Source organism: Coregonus lavaretus, assembly GCF_964263955.1.
Source record: "Coregonus lavaretus genome assembly, chromosome: 21".
Taxonomy (NCBI): domain Eukaryota; kingdom Metazoa; phylum Chordata; class Actinopteri; order Salmoniformes; family Salmonidae; genus Coregonus; species Coregonus lavaretus.
This window is the reverse complement of record NC_140008.1, coordinates 8,221,684-8,240,885: the sequence shown is the minus strand read 5'-3', so window position 1 is coordinate 8,240,885 and position 19,202 is coordinate 8,221,684. Positions and strand designations below refer to the sequence as shown.

The following is a 19,202-nucleotide window of genomic DNA, read 5'->3' as shown; positions in this document are numbered from 1 at the left end:
CAGACGACACCATTTTGTATACATCTGGCCCTTCATTGGACACTGTGTTAACAAACCTCCAAACGAGCTTCAATGCCATACAACAATCCTTCAGTAGCCTCCAACTGCTCTTAAACACTAGTAAAACTAAATGCATGCTTTTCAATCGAACGCTGCTGGCACCCGCCCACCCGACTAGAATCACCACACTCGACGGGTCTGACCTAGAGTATGTGGACAACTACAAATACCTAGGTGTCTGGTTAGACTGTAAACTCAACTTCCAGACTCACATAAAGAATCTCCAATCCAAAGTTAAATCTAGAATCGGCTTCCTATTTCGCAATAAAGCCTCCTTCACTCATGCTGCCAAACATGCCCTCGTAAAACTGACTATCCTACCGATCCTTGACTTCGGCGATGTAATTTACAAAATAGCCTCCAACACTCTACTCAGCAAATTGGATGTAGTCTATCACAGTGCCATCCGTTTTGTCTCCAAAGCCCCATACACTACCCACCACTGTGACCTGTACGCTCTTGTTGGCTGGTCCTCACTACATGTTCGTCGTCAAACCCACTGGCTCCAGGCCATCTATAAATCACTGCTAGGCAAATCCCCGCCTTATCTTAGCTCATTGGTCACCATAGCAGCACCCACCCGTAGTCTGCGCTCCAGCAGGTATATCTCACTGGTCATTCCCAAAGCCAACACCTCCTTTGGCCGCCATTCCTTCCAGTTCTCTGCTGCCAATGACTGGAACGAATTGCAAAAATCTCTGAAGCTGGAGACTCTTATCTCCCTCAATAACTTTAAGCATCAGTTGTCAGAGCACCTTACCGATCACTGCACCTGTACACAGCCCATCTGAAATTAGCCCACCCAACTACCTCATCCCTATATTGTTATTTATTTTGCTCTTTTGCACCCCAGTATCTCTATTTGCACATAATCTCTTGCACATCTAGCATTCCAGTGTTAATACTATTGTAATTATTCTGCACTATAGCCTATTTATTGCCTTACCTCCATAACTTGCTACATTTGCACACACTGTATATATATTTTCTGTTGTATTTCTGACTTCATGTTTTTTACCCCATATGTAACTCTGTGTTGTTTTTATTGCACTACTTTGCTTTATCTTGGCCAGGTCGCAGTTGTAAATGAGAACCTGTTCTCAACTGGCTTACCTGGTTAAATAAAGGTGAAATAAAAAATAAAAAATAAAAAGAATTCATACCCAGGGGAGTTACTGACTCTGTCCCAAATGACACCCTGTTCCCTACATGGTGCACTAGGCTTCTTCTGACCAGATCTAAAGTAGTCTTCTAGATTTTACATGTTTTCTCCCTGTCATTAGAAAATGACAATATGGTCATGACTTTAGTGGTTTCCTCCCCCTTTGTTTTTATTGGTTGTGTGTTATGTGTGTTGTTGTGTTAGGTTCCTAATGGAAAATCCATTAACAATGAATCACAAACAAATTATATTCCAGTTGTGTTTAGACAACTTCATAGCTGACATCCCCCAGTTCTGTCAAGACCCATTGAACTGGGTCACATTCTAAATGGTCACTTGTATTGATAGTCCATATAGAATAAACCATATAGAAAGCAGACAACCTCAATATGGTTTCATTCCTGTACTTATCAGGACACGTGGGGTGTGTAACAATTAACTCCTTTTTAACTTGTCCGCTTCCCTTCATATATTTAATAGGAAATGACTGGTATATGTAAACTCCCTCTATCCCATGCCAACACCAATCCAATGCTTTTACATTTGTGGGGAGTAGTGAACAAGTGCTGCACTTCAGGAGGAAGGAGAGATTATTCAAATCAAATCAAATCACATTTTATTGGCCACATGCGCCGAATACAACAGGTGCAGACATTACAGTGAAATGCTTACTTACAGCCCTTAACCAACAGTGCATTTATTTTTAACAAAAAAGTAAAAATAAAACAACAACAAAAAAAGTGTTGAGAAAAAAAGAGCAGAAGTAAAATAAAATAACAGTAGGGAGGCTATATATACAGGGGGGTACCGGTGCAGAGTCAATGTGCGGGGGCAACGGCTAGTTGAGGTAGTTGAAGTAATATGTACATGTGGTTAGAGTTAAAGTGACTATGCATAAATAATTAACAGAGTAGCAGCAGCGTAAAAGGATGGGGTGGGGGGGCAGTGCAAATAGTCCGGGAAGCCATGATTAGCTGTTCAGGAGTCTTATGGCTTGGGGGTAGAAGCTGTTGAGAAGTCTTTTGGACCTAGACTTGGCACTCCGGTACCGCTTGCCGTGCGGTAGCAGAGAGAACAGTCTATGACTAGGGTGGCTGGAGTCTTTGACAATTTTGAGGGCCTTCCTCTGACACCGCCTGGTATAGAGGTCCTGGATGGCAGGACGCTTGGCCCCAGTGATGTACTGGGCCGTACGCACTACCCTCTGTAGTGCCTTGCGGTCGGAGGCCAAGCAGTTGCCATACCAGGCGGTGATGCAACCAGTCAGGATGCTCTCGATGGTGCAGCTGTATAATTTTTTGAGGATCTGAGGACCCATGCCAAATCTTTTCAGTCTCCTGAGGGGGAATAGGCTTTGTCGTGCCCTCTTCACGACTGTCTTGGTGTGTTTGGACCATGATAGTTCGTTGGTGATGTGGACACAAAGGAACTTGAAGCTCTCAACCTGTTCCACTGCAGCCCCGTCGATGAGAATGGGGGCGTGCTCAGTCCTCTTTTTTTTCCTGTAGTCCACAATCATCTCCTTTGTCTTGGTCACGTTGAGGGAGAGGTTGTTGTCCTGGCACCACATGGCCAGGTCTCTGACCTCCTCCCTATAGGCTGTCTCATCGTTGTCGGTGATCAGGCCTACCACTTTTGTGTCGTCGGCAAACTTAATGATGGTGTTGGAGTCGTGCCTGGCAATGCAGTCGTGGGTGAACAGGGAGTACGCACCCCTGAGGGGCCCCTGTGTTGAGGATCAGTGTGGCAGATGTGTTGTTACCTACTCTTACCACCTGGGGGCGGCTTGTCAGGAAGTCCAGGATCCAGTTGCAGAGGGAGGTGTTTAGTCCCAGAATCCTTAGCTTAGTGATGAGCTTTGAGGGCACTATGATGTTGAATGCTGAGCTGTAGTCAATGAATAGCATTCTCACGTAGTTGTTCCTCTTGTCCAGGTGGGAAAGGGCAGTGTGGAGTGCAATAGAGATTGCATTATCTGTGGATCTGTTGGGGCGGTATGCAAATTGGAGTGGGTCTAGGGTTTCTGGGATAATGCTGTTGATGTGAGCCATGACCAGCCTTTCAAAGCACTTCATGGCTACAGACGTCAGTGCTACGGGTCGATAGTCATTTAGGCAGGTTATCTTAGAGTCCTTGGGCACAGGGACTATGGTGGTCTGCTTGAAACATGTTGGTATTACAGACTCAGTCAGGGACATGTTGAAAATGTCAGTGAAGACACTTGCCAGTTGGTCAGCACATGCTCAGAGTACATGTCCTGGTAATCCGTCTGGCCCTGCGGCCTTGTGAATGTTGACCTGCTTAAAAGTCTTACTCACATCGGCTACGGAGAGCGTGATCACATAGTCATCCGGAACAGCTGGTGCTCTCATGCATGCTTCAGTGTTGCTTGCCTCGAAGTGAGCATAGAAGTGGTTTAGCTCGTCTGGTAGGCTTGTGTCACTGGGCAGCTCGCGGCTGTGCTTCCCTTTGTAGTCTGTAATAGTTTTCAAGCCCTGCCACATCCGACGAGCGTCAGAGCCAGTGTAGTACGATTCAATCTTAGTCCTGTATCGACTCTTTGCCTGTTTGATGGTTCGTCTAAGGGCATAGCGGGATTTCTTATAAGCGTCCGGGTTAGAGTCCCGCTCCTTGAAAGCGGCAGCTCTACCCTTTAGCTCAGTGCGGATGTTTCCTGTAATCCATGGCTTCTGGTTGGGGTATGTACGTACGGTCACTGTGGGGACGACATCATCGATGCACTTATTGATGAAGCCAGTGACTGATGTGGTGTACTCCTCAATGCTATCTGAAGAATCCCGGAACATGTTCCAGTCTGTGCTAGCAAAACAGTCCTGTAGCTTAGCATCTGCGTCATCTGACCACTTTTTTATTAACCGGGTCACTGGTGCTTCCTGCTTTAGTTTTTGCTAATAAGCAGGAATCAGGAGGATAGAGTTATGGTCAGATTTGCCAAATGGAGGGCGAGGGAGAGCTTTGTATGCGTCTCTGTGTGTGGAGTAAAGGTGGTCTAGAGTTTATTTTCCTCTGGTTGCACATTTAACATGCTGGTAGAAATTAGGTAGAACGGATTTAAGTTTCCCTGCATTAAAGTCCCCGGCCACTAGGAGCGCTGCATCTGGATGAGCGTTTTCCTGTTGATTTATGGCCTTATACAGCTCATTCAGTGCAATCTTAATGCCAGCATTGGTTTGTGGTGGTAAATAGACAGCTATGAAAAATATAGATGAAAACTCTCTTGGTAAATAGTGTGGTCTACAGCTTATCATAAGATACTCTACCTCAGGCGAGCAAAACCTCGAGACTTCCTTAGTATTTGATTTTGTGCACCAGCTGTTGTTTACAAATATTCACAGACCGCCACCCCTTGTCTTACCGGAGTCAGCCGTTCTATCCTGCCGATGTAGCGTATAGCCCGCTAGCTGTATGTTATCCATGTCGTCATTCAGCCACGACTCGGTGAAACATAAGATATTACAGTTTTTAATGTCCCGTTGGTAGGATAACCGTAATCTTAGGTCATCCAATTTGTTCTCCAATGATTGAAGATTGGCTAATAGGATTGATGGGAGCGGCAGTTTACTCGCTCGCCGTCGGATCCTTACAAGGCACCCCGACCTACGTCCACGATATCTCAGTCTCTTCCTCATGCGAATGACGGGGATTTGGGTCTTGTCGGGTGTCTGTAGGATATCCTTCGCGGCCACCTCGTTGAAGAAAAAATCTTCGTCCAATACGAGGTGAGTAATCGCTGTCCTGATATCCAGAAGCTCTTTTTGGTTATAAGAGACGATGGCAGAAACATTATGTACAAAATAAATTACAAATAACGCGGAAAAACACACATAATAGTACAATTGGTTAGAGGGCTGTAAAACGGCAGCCATCTTCTCCGGCGCTGTTCTATCCATGGGACACACCCATGGAGTGATGATAGAGGGATGTGAAAGAGGAGAGAGGTAATGGTTGGACTTGACTTATTTATTCTCTCATTAGACTTATTCTGTTTCAATAACATAATTGCATAACACAAAATAAGTACATTTAAGGAAGTATCCATGTATTATAGATTTTATAATCACTTTTGTACTATTTTCACAAGTATGGGGTAAATAAATAAATAATTGGTCATTTAGCAGACGCTCTTATCCAGAGCGACTTACAGGAGCAATTAGGGTTAAGTGCCTTGCTCAAGGGCACATCGACAGATTTTTCACCTAGTCAGCTCGGGGATTAGAACCAGCGACCTTTCGGTTACTGGCACAACGCTCTTAACCACTAAGCTACCTGCCGCCCGTAAAATTTATCTTAATACAAAACTTAATATACTTAACTCTTAATACAAAACTCAAAACAGATCATCAAAAAGGCTGTTTTTTCAAAACTTTAAGCACATTTTCAATTGACTAAGTACAACACACAAAGGAAGTATCATTGTATTTATCTTAAGATGTGAAATGCTCACTTCCTCCCATAAGAGTCATCATTAGTTGATGTAGGGTTTCATCTGTCAAAAGGTAAATCACACCTGTGTAACTAGGCTGTAATGTTAGTGGTTGCTTCATTAGAATGTTAGAATATCATACTGTAATGTTAGTGGTTGCTTCATTAGAATATTAGAATATCATACTGTAATGTTAGTGGTTGCCTCATTTGAATATTATAATATCATACTGTAATGTTAGTGGTTGCCTCATTTGAATATTATAATATTATACTGTAATATTAGTGGTTGCCTCATTTGAATATTATAATATCATACTGTAATGTTAATGGTTGCCTCATTTGAATATTTGAATATCATACTGTAATGTTAGTGGTTGCCTCGTTATAATATTAGAATATCATACTGTAATGTTAGTGGTTGCTTCATTAGAATATTAGAATATCATACTGTAATGTTAGTAGTTGCCTCGTTATAATATTAGAATATCATACTGTAATATTAGTGGTTGTTTCATTAGAATGTTAGAATATCATACTGTAATGTTAGTGGTTGCCTCATTAGAATATTAGAATATCATACTGTAATGTTAGTGGTTGCCTCATTTGAATATTATAATATCATACTGTAATATTAGTGGTTGCCTCATTTGAATATTATAATATCATACTGTAATGTTACTGGTTGCCTCATTTGAATATTTGAATATCATACTGTAATGTTAGTGGTTGCCTCGTTATAATATTAGAATATCATACTGTAATGTTAGTGGTTGCTTCATTAGAATATTAGAATATCATACTGTAATGTTAGTAGTTGCCTCGTTATAATATTAGAATATCATACTGTAATGTTAGTGGTTGTTTCATTAGAATGTTAGAATATCATACTGTAATGTTAGTGGTTGCCTCATTAGAATATTAGAATATCATACTGTAATGTTAGTGGTTGCCTCATTTGAATATTATAATACATACTGTAATATTAGTGGTTGCCTCATTTGAATATTATAATATCATACTGTAATGTTACTGGTTGCCTCATTTGAATATTTGAATATCATACTGTAATGTTAGTGGTTGCCTCGTTATATAATATTAGAATATCATACTGTAATGTTAGTGGTTGCTTCATTAGAATATTAGAATATCATACTGTAATGTTAGTAGTTGCCTCGTTATAATATTAGAATATCATACTGTAATGTTAGTGGTTGTTTCATTAGAATGTTAGAATATCATACTGTAATGTTAGTGGTTGCCTCATTAGAATATTAGGATATCATACTGTAATGTTAGTGGTTGCCTCATTTGAATATTATAATATCATACTGTAATATTAGTGGTTGCCTCATTTGAATATTATAAAATCATACTGTAATGTTACTGGTTGCCTCATTTGAATATTTGAATATCATACTGTAATATTAGTGGTTGCCTCATTAGAATATTAGAATATCATACTGTAATGCTAGTGGTTGCCTCATTTGAATATTAGAATATCATACTGTAATGTTACTGGTTGCCTCATTTGAATATTATAATGTCGTACTGTGATGGTAGTGGTTGCCTCATTCGAATATTCGAGTATCATACTGTAATGTTAGTGGTTACCTCGTTAGAATATTAGAAAATCATACTGTAATTTTAGTGGTTGCCTCATTTGTATATTACAATATCATACTGTAATGTTAGTGGTTGCCTCATTCGAATATTCGAGTATCATACTGTAATGTTAGTGGTTACCTCGTTAGAATATTAGAAAATCATACTGTAATTTTAGTGGTTGCCTCATTTGTATATTACAATATCATACTGTAATGTTAGTGGTTGGCTCATTAGAATATTAGAATATAATACTGTAATGTTAGTGGTTGCCTCATTTGAATATCATACTGTAATGTTAGTGGTTGCCTCGTTCGAATATTAGAATATCAAACTGTAATGTTAGTGGTTACCTCGTTAGAATATTAGAAAATCATACTGTAATTTTAGTGGTTGCCTCATTTGTATATTACAATATCATACTGTAATGTTAGTGGTTGGCTCATTAGAATATTAGAATATAATACTGTAATGTTAGAGGTTGCCTCATTTGAATATTATAATATCATACATCATACTGTAATGTTAGTGGTTGCCTCATTTGAATATTATAATATCATACTGTAATATTAGTGGTTGCCTCATTTGAATATTATAATATCATACTGTGATGGTAGTGGTTGCCTCATTCAAATATTCGAGTATCATACTATAATGTTAGTGGTTGCCTCGTTAGAATATTAGAATATCACACTGTAATGTTAGTGGTTGCCTCGTAATTATTATTAGAATATAATACTGTAATGTTAGAGGTTGCCTCATTTGAATATTATAATATCATACATCATACTGTAATGTTAGTGTTTGCCTCATTTGAATATTATAATATCATACTGTAATATTAGTGGTTGCCTCATTTGAATATTATAATATCATACTGTAATGTTACTGGTTGCCTCATTTGAATATTTGAAAATCATACTGTAATGTTAGTGGTTGCCTCATTAGAATATTAGAATATCATACTGTCATGTTAGTGGTTGCCTCATTTGAATATTATAATATCATACTGTAATGTTACTGGTTGCCTCATTTGAATATTATAATATCATACTGTGATGGTAGTGGTTGCCTCATTCAAATATTCGAGATCATACTGTAATGTTAGTGGTTGCCTCGTTAGAATATTAGAATATCACACTGTAATGTTAGTGGTTGCCTCATTTGAATATCATACTGTAATGTTAGTGGTTGCCTCGTTATAATATTAGAATATCATACTGTAATGTTAGTGGTTGCTTCATTAGAATGTTAGAATATCATACTGTAATGTTAGTGGTTGCCTCATTAGAATATTAGAATATCATACTGTAATATTAGTGGTTGCCTCATTTGAATATTAGAATATCATACTGTAATGTTAGTAGTTGCCTCGTTATAAGATTAGAATATCATACTGTAATGTTAGTGGTTGCTTCATTAGTTAGTTCTTTGTACAGTATAGTTCCATTATGATATTGTGAAGTAGCATGTGCATTAATAGTAACAGTAATACAGTATATAGTGCTGTACCTGAACATACTCGGCCCACAGTTGTTTCTCTCAGAAGGCTCCAGGTAAATGTGTTTCATAGATACCTGGTGCCTCTTCAAAAGGCGAGTGATTGTTGGTAGGCTGATGGATGCCACATTGGCAAAGGTGTCATCATTCTCCTCAATGGCCTGCTTTATTTCAGACAGACGTATGTCATTCCTGGCTCTCACCATTTCCACCACTGCCCACTCCTGCTGGTCGGTCAGCACACGGCCACCACCATGGGGTGTTCTGTCAATTCTGAGGGTAGAACAGAGTATACTGTCAATACATCATACTGTAAGAATACTGTAACATGTTTTGTGAATTTATATGCATTACAATGTCATTTACTGTAAATGCACCTCTTTGACCTCTTTGATGAGACCCATGCCCACCTCTTTGACCTCTCTGACCTCTTTAATGTGGCCCATGTATTATGTATGGTTATCATGTATCATACATGTTATCTAGATGTTTATACTTTACAAACACATTTTATTTCTGTAGTTCTCAGTCCTTATATAGTACACAAACCAGTTTAAAATCTATAGGTTTACCAAACGGTTAAGTGATTAACCATTAAGCACAGTTGGATTAAATGTATTTAAACAAATGAGAAGAGAATCATATGAAAAGTATTGTGAGCATTGCATTGTGAAAGGCATTTACTTTATATGAAAGGTATTTCTAGATGAAACACTGATTAGGTTTGGTGAAAAAGTTACTGTGTGATTGTGTGTTTTGTACTTAGTCAATTGAAAATGTACTTACAAATTTTGAAAAAGAAAAACCAGCCTTTTTGATGATCTGTTTTGAGTTTTGTACTTAAAGTTGTGAAATTTTACCACACTTGTGAAAATTCTACCAAAGTGATTTAAAAAAAAGACCTGTTAGAGCGCCACACTGGGGAACAGGTTATCTTGAGTCCAGTAACAGTGGAAATTGACCCCCTCCTCTCTCTCTGTGAGTTAACATGCTCTGTACAGGCAGAAGTTAGCAAGTATGAGACAATCTTTACTGTCCATTGAGAGAATACTCACTGAGGTGAAAAGGTTGATTAGAGGCCAGGAGAAGACTGCAGTGAGACGGGTTAAAGGACTCCTGGAGCAACTGGAGCAGGAGATAGCTGAGCTGAGGAAGAGAAGCACTGAGCTGGAGCAGCTCTCACACACAGAGGATCACATCCATTTCCTCCAGGTGACATCACTTGGTCTATCAACAGAAGAATGTCTCTCAAAGTGTCATATCTGGCCTTTCTCCCGATGTTGGTGGAATGTGTTTGAGCTTTGGAAGTCTTCATTTGTTAACAGTTCTCTCATCTCTCCCTATAGGGTCTTAAGACTCTCTATGACCCTCCTGAGCCTGTGTCCTCTCCCATCCTGCCTGCCAACTCACACCTCTCCTTTGACGGCATGACGTTTTATCCTCCTGAACTGAAAGATCATCTTAACAAAATGTGAAGGAGATGGAATGATGTCTAAAAATGGTAGGGAGTGCACACATATGATCTCAAGATATAATGTTTTTAACCTCTATTAAAATATGTGGTATATTTCTCATGGAATGTAATCAACTTATTTGAGGTATATTCCTGAGCAGTTGTCTATTTTTGCTCATTGTGTAATGTGTTTTAGTCTCAAAACCCTAACACGTTCTTCTCTTAATATTAATTTACATTGAATTTTAAATAGTGACACAATTCCAAATTGCTCCTGAGGTGAAGACCAAATAAAATGTTTCCCTCGTTAAGTGATATTCAAAACCCTCTCAAAGGCAACATACAGTGCATTCAGAAAGTATTCAGACCCCTTCACTTTTTCCATATTTTGTTACGTTACAGCCTTGTTCTAAAATGGATTAAATTGTTGTCTTTCCTCATCAATCTACACACAATACCCAATAATGACAAAGCAAAAACAGGTTTTTAGAAATTTTAGCAAATTTGCCTGAGTGATGCAGGCTCGGTACAGTATCTGCAAGACGTACAGGGGAAAGAGCCTGGCCAGGACCTTGACGTTCTCCACGTGCGTCTTACTGTAGCGCCCCCCGTTGTTCTCCTTGGTACAGTACAGCCAGCTGGCCACGCCCCCACTCAGGTGGCGGTAGTGCAGGCAGCACATCTTCAGAGAGTTCAGGAACACCCCCAGAGTGGTCAACAGGGAACTGCCTGCACAACAACCACATCAATACTAGAATAGACCCCAACAACCACATCAATACTAGAACAGACCACAACAACCACATCAATACTAGAATAGACCACAACAACCACATCAATACTAAAATAGACCACAACAACCACATCAATACTAGAATAGACCACAACAACCACATCAATACTAGAATAGACCACAACAACCACATCAATACTAGAATAGACCACAACAACCACATCAATACTAGAATAGACCACAACATCCACATCAATACTAGAATAGACCACAACAACCACATCAATACTAGAATAGACCACAACATCCATATCAATACTAAAATAGACCACAACAACCACATCAATACTAGAACAGACCACAACAACCACATCAATACTAGAATAGACCACAACAACCACATCAATACTAGAACAGACCACAACAACCACATCAATACTAGAATAGACCACAACAACCACATCAATACTAGAACAGACCACAACAACCACATCAATACTAGAACAGACCACAACAACCACATCAATACTAGAATAGACCACAACATCCACATCAATACTAGAACAGACCACAACAACCACATCAATACTAGAATAGATCACAACAACCACATCAATACTAGAATAGACCACAACAACCACATCAATACTAGAACAGACCACAACAACCACATCAATACTAGAACAGACCACAACAACCACATCAATACTAGAATAGACCACAACATCCACATCAATACTAAAATAGACCACAACAACCACATCAATACTAGAACAGACCACAACAACCACATCAATACTAGAACAGACCACAACAACCACATCAATACTAGAATAGATCACAACAACCACATCAATACTACAATAGACCCCAACAACCACATCAATACTAGAATAGACCACAACATCCACATCAATACTAGAATAGACCACAACAACCACATCAATACTAGAATAGACCCCAACAACCACATCAATAATATAATAGATCGCATAAACATAGGTACATACATACACTGTAACACAAAGGTGAGACACAGTCTGTGTGTGAGGTTGAGATTGTGCTACCTTTCTTGGGCCTGAAGGTGAGGTTGAGGTTGTGTTACTTTCATTGGGCCTGAAGGTGAGGTTGAGGTTGTGTTACCTTTCTTGGGCCTGAAGGTGAGGTTGAGGTTGTGTTACCTTTCTTGGGCCTGAAGGTGAGGTTGAGGTTGTGTTACCTTTCTTGGGCCTGAAGATGAGGTTGTTGTGGACCATGTGTATGGTGATGAGCATCAGTAGCACAGAAATGAAGGGGATGATGAAGCCCAGGTTGTTGGCCACTGACTGCTGGATGTAAGTGATACCCAGAAACACTACCGTCCACTTCAGGTTCACCAGTCAGTAGAACCTGAGAGGACAACATAACAACCAGGGTTGAGGGTGTGAGGGAACATTATGTTCTGAAGAGATAGAGTGAGAGAAGATGCAATTCAAGGCTATCTTGGTTCGTGCAGGTGACTGTGACCTCCTCCTCAGAAAATTGGCCGAACGCCCGGAATATGTTCTGGAAGTTAAGATAGGAGGCATTGCTCGATAACAGCCAGTCAGCTGCAGGAACCAACCCTATGAACCATGCCTATGTAGCTTTTTTATGTAGCAGTACATAAGAGGACTGAAGGGACCGTCCTGGTTGAGCTTCTGACCACCTGGACTGAGTGTGCAGAGTTTGTTGTAACCTTTCCGCTGGCATGAATATTAATAATGTTCATTTACTAATTGACTTGATGAGTCCTTGATGGTAATTTCCATTACAAGGGAAAACCTTTTGGAATTAAATGCAGGCCCTGTGATCTCCACATTAATATTGGCACCCATAACCAAATCGGCTAGTCATTTTTGTCATTTAGCAGACACTCTTATCAAACCATAGTGCCTTCAAACTTCTGATACCAATGCAGGATGAAAGGGGAACACAAAGTCACAAACCCCTATATAAAATGGTATAGAAAAATATTTGTATTTTAAAACAACAATGTTTTTACAAATTACAGGTCTCAAAAGTATCTTGTTACAAAATACATAGGATTATAGTTCAGGCCAGTGCAATACAAAAGACAAAATACTCAAAAGTCATTGATATACACTACCAGTTAAACGTTTTGACACACCTACTCATTCAAGGGTTTTTCTTTATTTTTACTATTTTTTACATTGTAGAATAATAGTGAAGACATCAAAAATATGAAATAACACATGGAATCATGTAGAAAACAAAAAAGTGTTAAACAAATCAGAGTATATTTTATATTTGAGAATCTTCAAGCCACCCTTTGCCTTGATAACAGTTTTACACACTCTTGGCATTCTCTCAACCATCTTCACCTGGAATGCTTTTCCAACAGTCTTGAAGGAGTTCCCACATATACTTAGCACTTGTTGGCTGCTTTTCCTTCACTCTGCGGTCCGACTCATCCCAAACAATCTCAATTGGGTTGAGGTCGGGGGATTGTGGAGGCCAGGTCATCTGATGCAGCACTCTATCACTCTCCTTCTTGGTAAAATAGCCCTTACACAGCCTGGAGGTGTGTTGGGTCATTGTCCTGTTGAAAAACTAATGATAGTCCCACTAAGCCCAAACAAGATGGGATGGCGTATCGCTGTAGAATGCTGTGGTAGCCATGCTGGTTAAGTGTGCCTTGAATTCTAAATAAATCACAGACAGTGTAACCAGAAAAGCACCCCCACACCATAACACCTCCTCCTCCATGCTTTACGGTGGGAACTACGCATGCGGAGATTGTCACGATCGTCAGGGAGAGAAGTAGACCAATGCGCAGCGTGATGAATGAACATGTTACTTTATTTAATAAAGCACAAAACAACAAACGACTCGTGACGTCCAACGGTATCAATGACCAACACGGAACAAAACCCACAAAACCAAAGGGAAAACAGACAGTTTAAATATGGCTCCCAATCAGAGACAACCAGCCAACAGCTGACACTCGTTGCCTCTGATTGGGAGTCACTCAGGCAAAACATAGAAATAGACGAACTAGAACTCCCAACATAGAAACACACCACATAGAACAAACACACCCTGGCTCAACAACTAGAGTCCCATAGCCAGGGTGTGACAGTACCCCCCCCTAAAGGCGCGGACTGCGACCGCGCCTCATAAAGAGCTAAACAGGGGAGGGCTGGGTGGGCATACCTCCTCGGCGGCGGTTCTGGCTCCGGGCTTGACCCCCACTCCTTCTCTAACCCCCCAAAGTACCCCTGGTCCGGTCTGGCCCTGCTGGCCGGAGCTGGACTGAACACTGGTGGAGCGGATTGCTCTAGCTCCGACGTGAAGCATCTGACCGGTGCCGGACCAGCCACCGGTGGAACAGGCACGGGCCGTGCCGGACTGACGACGCACACCACTGGCTTGGTGTGGGGAGCAGGAGCGGGCCGAGCCGGGCTGTCGAAGCGCACCCCTGACTTGGTGCGGGGAACAGGCACGGGCCGTGCCGGACTGACGACGCACACCACTGGCTTGGTGTGGGGAGCAAGAGCGGGCCGATCCGGGCTGTCGAAGCTCACCCCTGACTTGGTGCGGGGAGCAGGAACGGGCCGAGCCGGGCTGACGAAACGCACCACTGACTTGGTGCGGGGAGCAGGAACGGGCTGAGCCGGGCTGACGAAACGCACCACTGACTTGGTGCGGGGAGCAGGAATGGGCCGGACCGGGCTGACGACGCGCACCACTGACTTGGTGCGGGGAGCAGGAACAGGCCGGACCGGGCTGACGAAGCGCACCACTGACTTGGTGCGAGTGGCAGGAACAGGCCGGACCGTACTGGGAACACACACCACTGGCCCTACGTGGGGATCAGGAACAGGCCGGACCGGACTGGCAACACACACCAGTACCTCTCGCCGTGCCTCTACAACCTCCTTCCCCCTGGTGACCAGTGACTCCCGTAACCTGGCGTCCTCCTCTGCCAATCCGCTGGGCCGCTCTGCCGCGGTCTCCTGCTGGCCCGTCGTCCACGGCGTTAGCCCCCCCCTAAAAATGTTCTGGGCGTCTCCCCTACCCGTGGACCAGGTCTCCATGTCCCTCGCCAGCCTTTCGACCCTTCTGCCACAAGGTCAAGCCCTTCTCTTCCTCACTCGGCTTGACCCAGTCGAGGAGGCGAAGGAGATCTGTTAGGGATCTCCCTGGCGATGGCTCCTGGACACGCTGCTTGGTCACATCTTGGTGGGTTTTTCTGTCACGATCGTCAGGGAGAGAAGTAGACCAATGCGCAGCGTGATGAACGAACATGTTACTTTATTGAATAAAGCACAAAACAACAAACGACTCGTGACGTCCAACGGTATCAATGACCAACACGGAACAAAACCCACAAAACCAAAGGGAAAACAGACAGTTTAAATATGGCTCCCAATCAGAGACAACCAGCCAACAGCTGACACTCGTTGCCTCTGATTGGGAGTCACTCAGGCAAAACATAGAAATAGACGAACTAGAACCCCCAACATAGAAACACACCACATAGAACAAACACACCCTGGCTCAACAACTAGAGTCCCATAGCCAGGGTGTGACAGAGATAATCCGTTCACCCACACCACGTCTCACAAAGACACGGCGGTTGGAACCAAAACTCTCAAATTTGGACTCCAGACCAAAGGACACATTTCCACCGTTCTAATGACCATTGCTCGTGTTTCTTGGCCCAAGCAGGTCTCTTCTTATTATTGGTGTCCTTTAGTATTTGGTTCTTTGCAGCATTTCGACCATGAAGGCCTGATTCACACAGTCCTCTCTGAACAGTTGATGTTGAGATGTGTCTGTTACTTGAACTCTGTGAAGCATTTATTTGGGCTGCATTTTCTGAGGCTGGTAACACCTGTTAATTGAAATGCATTCCAGGTGACTACCTCATGAAGCTGGTTGAGAGAATGCCAAGAGTGTGCAAAGCTGTCATCAAGGCAAAGGGTGGCTATTTGAAGAATCTCAAATATAAAATATGTAATTTTTTGTTTAACAATTTTTTTGTTTACTACATGATTCCATATGTGTTATTTCATTGTTTTGATGTCTTCACTATTATTCTACAATGTAGAAAATAGTGAAAATAAAGAAAAACCCTGGAATGAGTACAGTGAGGGAAAAAAGTATTTGATCCCCTGCTGATTTTGTACGTTTGCCCACTGACAAAGACATGATCAGTCTATAATTTTAATGGTAGGTTTATTTGAACAGTGAGTGTAATGATGAAATGTCAAAGTATTGTGAGGACAGATGTAGAGTTACTAGATAATTAGTTTGGGGCCATGATTCCTTATGTCAAAGTAGATTAGTGATGTTTAGGGTAGTGTAATTGATGGACAGGATATAGTGACCTGGGGGCAAAGGGTAATAACAACAGAGACAGGGAGGCCTATGATGGTTTCCAGATGTATGTGAAAGGAAGATGACCAAGGGTATATAAAGGAGAGTGTTTCCTTTGTTAGGTAGTTGGAAACAGCAAACGGCAAAGCTCTGTCCTTTGGTGTCTCTAACCCGGTACCGTTTATTAAATACTTGCATTAACTTTCCACAGAGTGTCTAAGTATATCCTTGCATCCTTGATTCTTTGAACACCCGAGAAACTCATCATAACAGTGAGAGACAGAATAACAACAAACAAATCCAGAGAAACGCATGTCAAAAATGTTATAAATTGATTTGCATTTTAATGAGGGAAATAAGTATTTGACCCTTCTGCAAAACATGACTTAGTTCTTGGTAACAAAACCCTTGTTGGCAATCACAGAGGTCAGACGTTTCTTGTATTTGGCCACCAGGTTTGCACACATCTCAGGAGGGATTTTGTCCCACTCCTCTTTGCAGATCTTCTCCAAGTCATTAAGGTTTCGAGGCTGACGTTTGGCAACTCGAACCTTCAGCTCCCTCCACAGATTTTCTATGGGATTAAGGTCTGGAGACTGGCTAGGCCACTCCAGGACCTTAATGTGCTTCTTCTTGAGCCACTCCTTTGTTGCCTTGGCCGTGTGTTTTGGGTCATTGTCATGCTGGAATACCCATCCACGACCCATATTCAATGCCCTGGCTGAGGGAAGGAGGTTCTCACCCAAGATTTGACAGTACATGGCCCCGTCCATCGTCTCTTTGATGCTGTGAAGTTATCCTGTCCCCTTAGCAGAAAAACACCCCCAAAGCATAATGTTTCCGCCTCCATGTTTGACGGTGGAGATGGTGTTCTTGGGGTCATAGGCAACATTCCTCCTCCTCCAAACACGGCGAGTTGAGTTGATGCCAAAGAGCTCAATTTTGTTCTCATCTGACCACAACACTTTCACCCAGTTCTCCTCTGAATCATTCAGATGTTCATTGGCAAACTTCAGACGGGCATGTATATGTGCTTTCTTGAGCAGGGGGACCTTGCGGGCACTGCAGGATTTCAGTCCTTCACGGCGTAGTGTGTTACCAATTGTTTTCTTGGTGACTATGGTCCCAGCTGCCTTGAGATCATTGACAAGATCCTCCCGTGTAGTTCTGGGCTGATTCCTCACTGTTCTCATGATCATTGCATCTCCACAAGGTGAGATCTTGCATGAAGCCCCAGGCCGAGGGAGATTAACAGTTATTTTGTGTTTCTTCCATTTGCGAATAATCGCACCAACTGTTGTCACCTTCTCACCAAGCTGCTTGGCGATGGTCTTGTAGCCCATTCCAGCCTTGTGTAGGTCTACAATCTTGTCCCTGACATCCTTGGAGAACTCTTTGGTCTTGGCCATGGTGGAGAGTTTGGAATCTGATTGATTGATTGCTTCTGTGGACAGGTGTCTTTCATACAGGTAACAAGCTGAGATTAGGAGCACTCCCTTTAAGAGTGTGCTCCTAATCTCAGCTTGTTATCTGTATAAAAGACACCTGGGAGCCAGAAATCTTTCTGATTGAGAGGGGGTCAAATACTTTTTTCCCTCATTAAAATGCAATTCAATTTATAACATTTTTGACATGCTTTTTTTTTATTGTTTTGTTGTTATTCTGTCTCTCACTGTTCAAATAAACCTACCATTAAAATTATAGACTGATCATTTCTTTGTCAGTGGACAAATGTACAAAATCAGCAGGGGATCAAATACTTTTTTCCCTCACTGTAGGTGTGTCCAAACTTTGACTGGTACTGTATGTATTTCAAATACAGTGGCTTGCGAAAGTATTCACCCCCCTTGGCATTTTTCCTATTTTGTTGCCTTACAACCTGGAAATAAAATGGATTTTTGGGGGGTTTGTATCATTTGAGTTATACAACATGCCTACCACTTTGAAGATGCACAATATTTTTTATTGTGAAACAAACAAGAAATAAGACAAAAAAACAGAACTTGAGCGTGCATAACTATTCATCCCCCCAAAGTCAATACTTTGTAGAGCCACCTTTTGCAGCAATTACAGCTGCAAGTCTCTTGGGGTATGTCTCTATATGCTTGGCACATCTAGCCACTGGGATTTTTGCCCATTCTTCAAGGCAAAACTGCTCCAACTCCTTCAAGTTGGATGGGTTCCACTGGTGTACAGCAATCTTGAAGTCATACCACAGATGCTCAATTGGATTGAGGTCTGGGCTTTGACTAAGCCATTCCAAGACATTTTAATGTTTCCCCTTAAACCACTCAAGTGTTGCTTTAGCAGTATGCTTAGGGTCATTGTCCTGCTGGAAGGTGAACTTCAGTCCCAGTCTCAAATCTCTGGAAGACTGAAACAGGTTTCCGTCAAGAATTTCCCTTTATTTAGCGCCATCCATCATTCCTTCAATTCTGACCAGTTTCCCAGTCCCTGCCGATGAAAAACATCCCCCACAGCATGATGCTGCCAGCACCATGCTTCACTGTGGGGATGGTGTTCTCGGGGTGATGAGAGGTGTTGGGTTTGCGCCAGACATAGCGTTTTCCTTGATTGCCAAAAAGCTCAATTTTTGTCTCATCTGACCAGAGTACCTTCTTCCATATGTTTGGGGAGTCTCCCACATGCCTTTTGGCGAACACCAAACGTGTTTGCTTATTTTTTTCTTAAAGCAATGGCTTTTTTTCTGGCCACTCTTCCGTAAAGCCCTGCTCTGTGGAGTGTACGGCTTAAAGTGGTCCTATGGACAGATACTCCAATCTCCGCTGTGGAGCTTTGCAGCTCCTTCAGGGTTATCTTTGGTTCTTTGTTGCCTCTCTGATTAATGCCCTCCTTGCCTGGTCCGTGAGTTTTGGTGGGCG

At 42.0% G+C, this 19,202-nt stretch overlaps 1 pseudogene across 1 annotated transcript in view; it reads right to left on the bottom strand.

The window, feature by feature from the left end:
* LOC311148739 (solute carrier family 15 member 5-like) overlaps positions 1-12,335 on the bottom strand; it is a 90,976-nt pseudogene extending 78,641 nt beyond the window's left edge. The window contains exons 1-2 of the transcript in view: positions 12,176-12,335; positions 10,732-10,952 (exon numbers count right to left, since the gene is read on the bottom strand). The product of the transcript in view is annotated as a solute carrier family 15 member 5-like (transcript). The remainder of the gene's footprint in view (positions 1-10,731; positions 10,953-12,175) is intronic.
* Between the last annotated feature and the right edge of the window lie 6,867 nt (positions 12,336-19,202).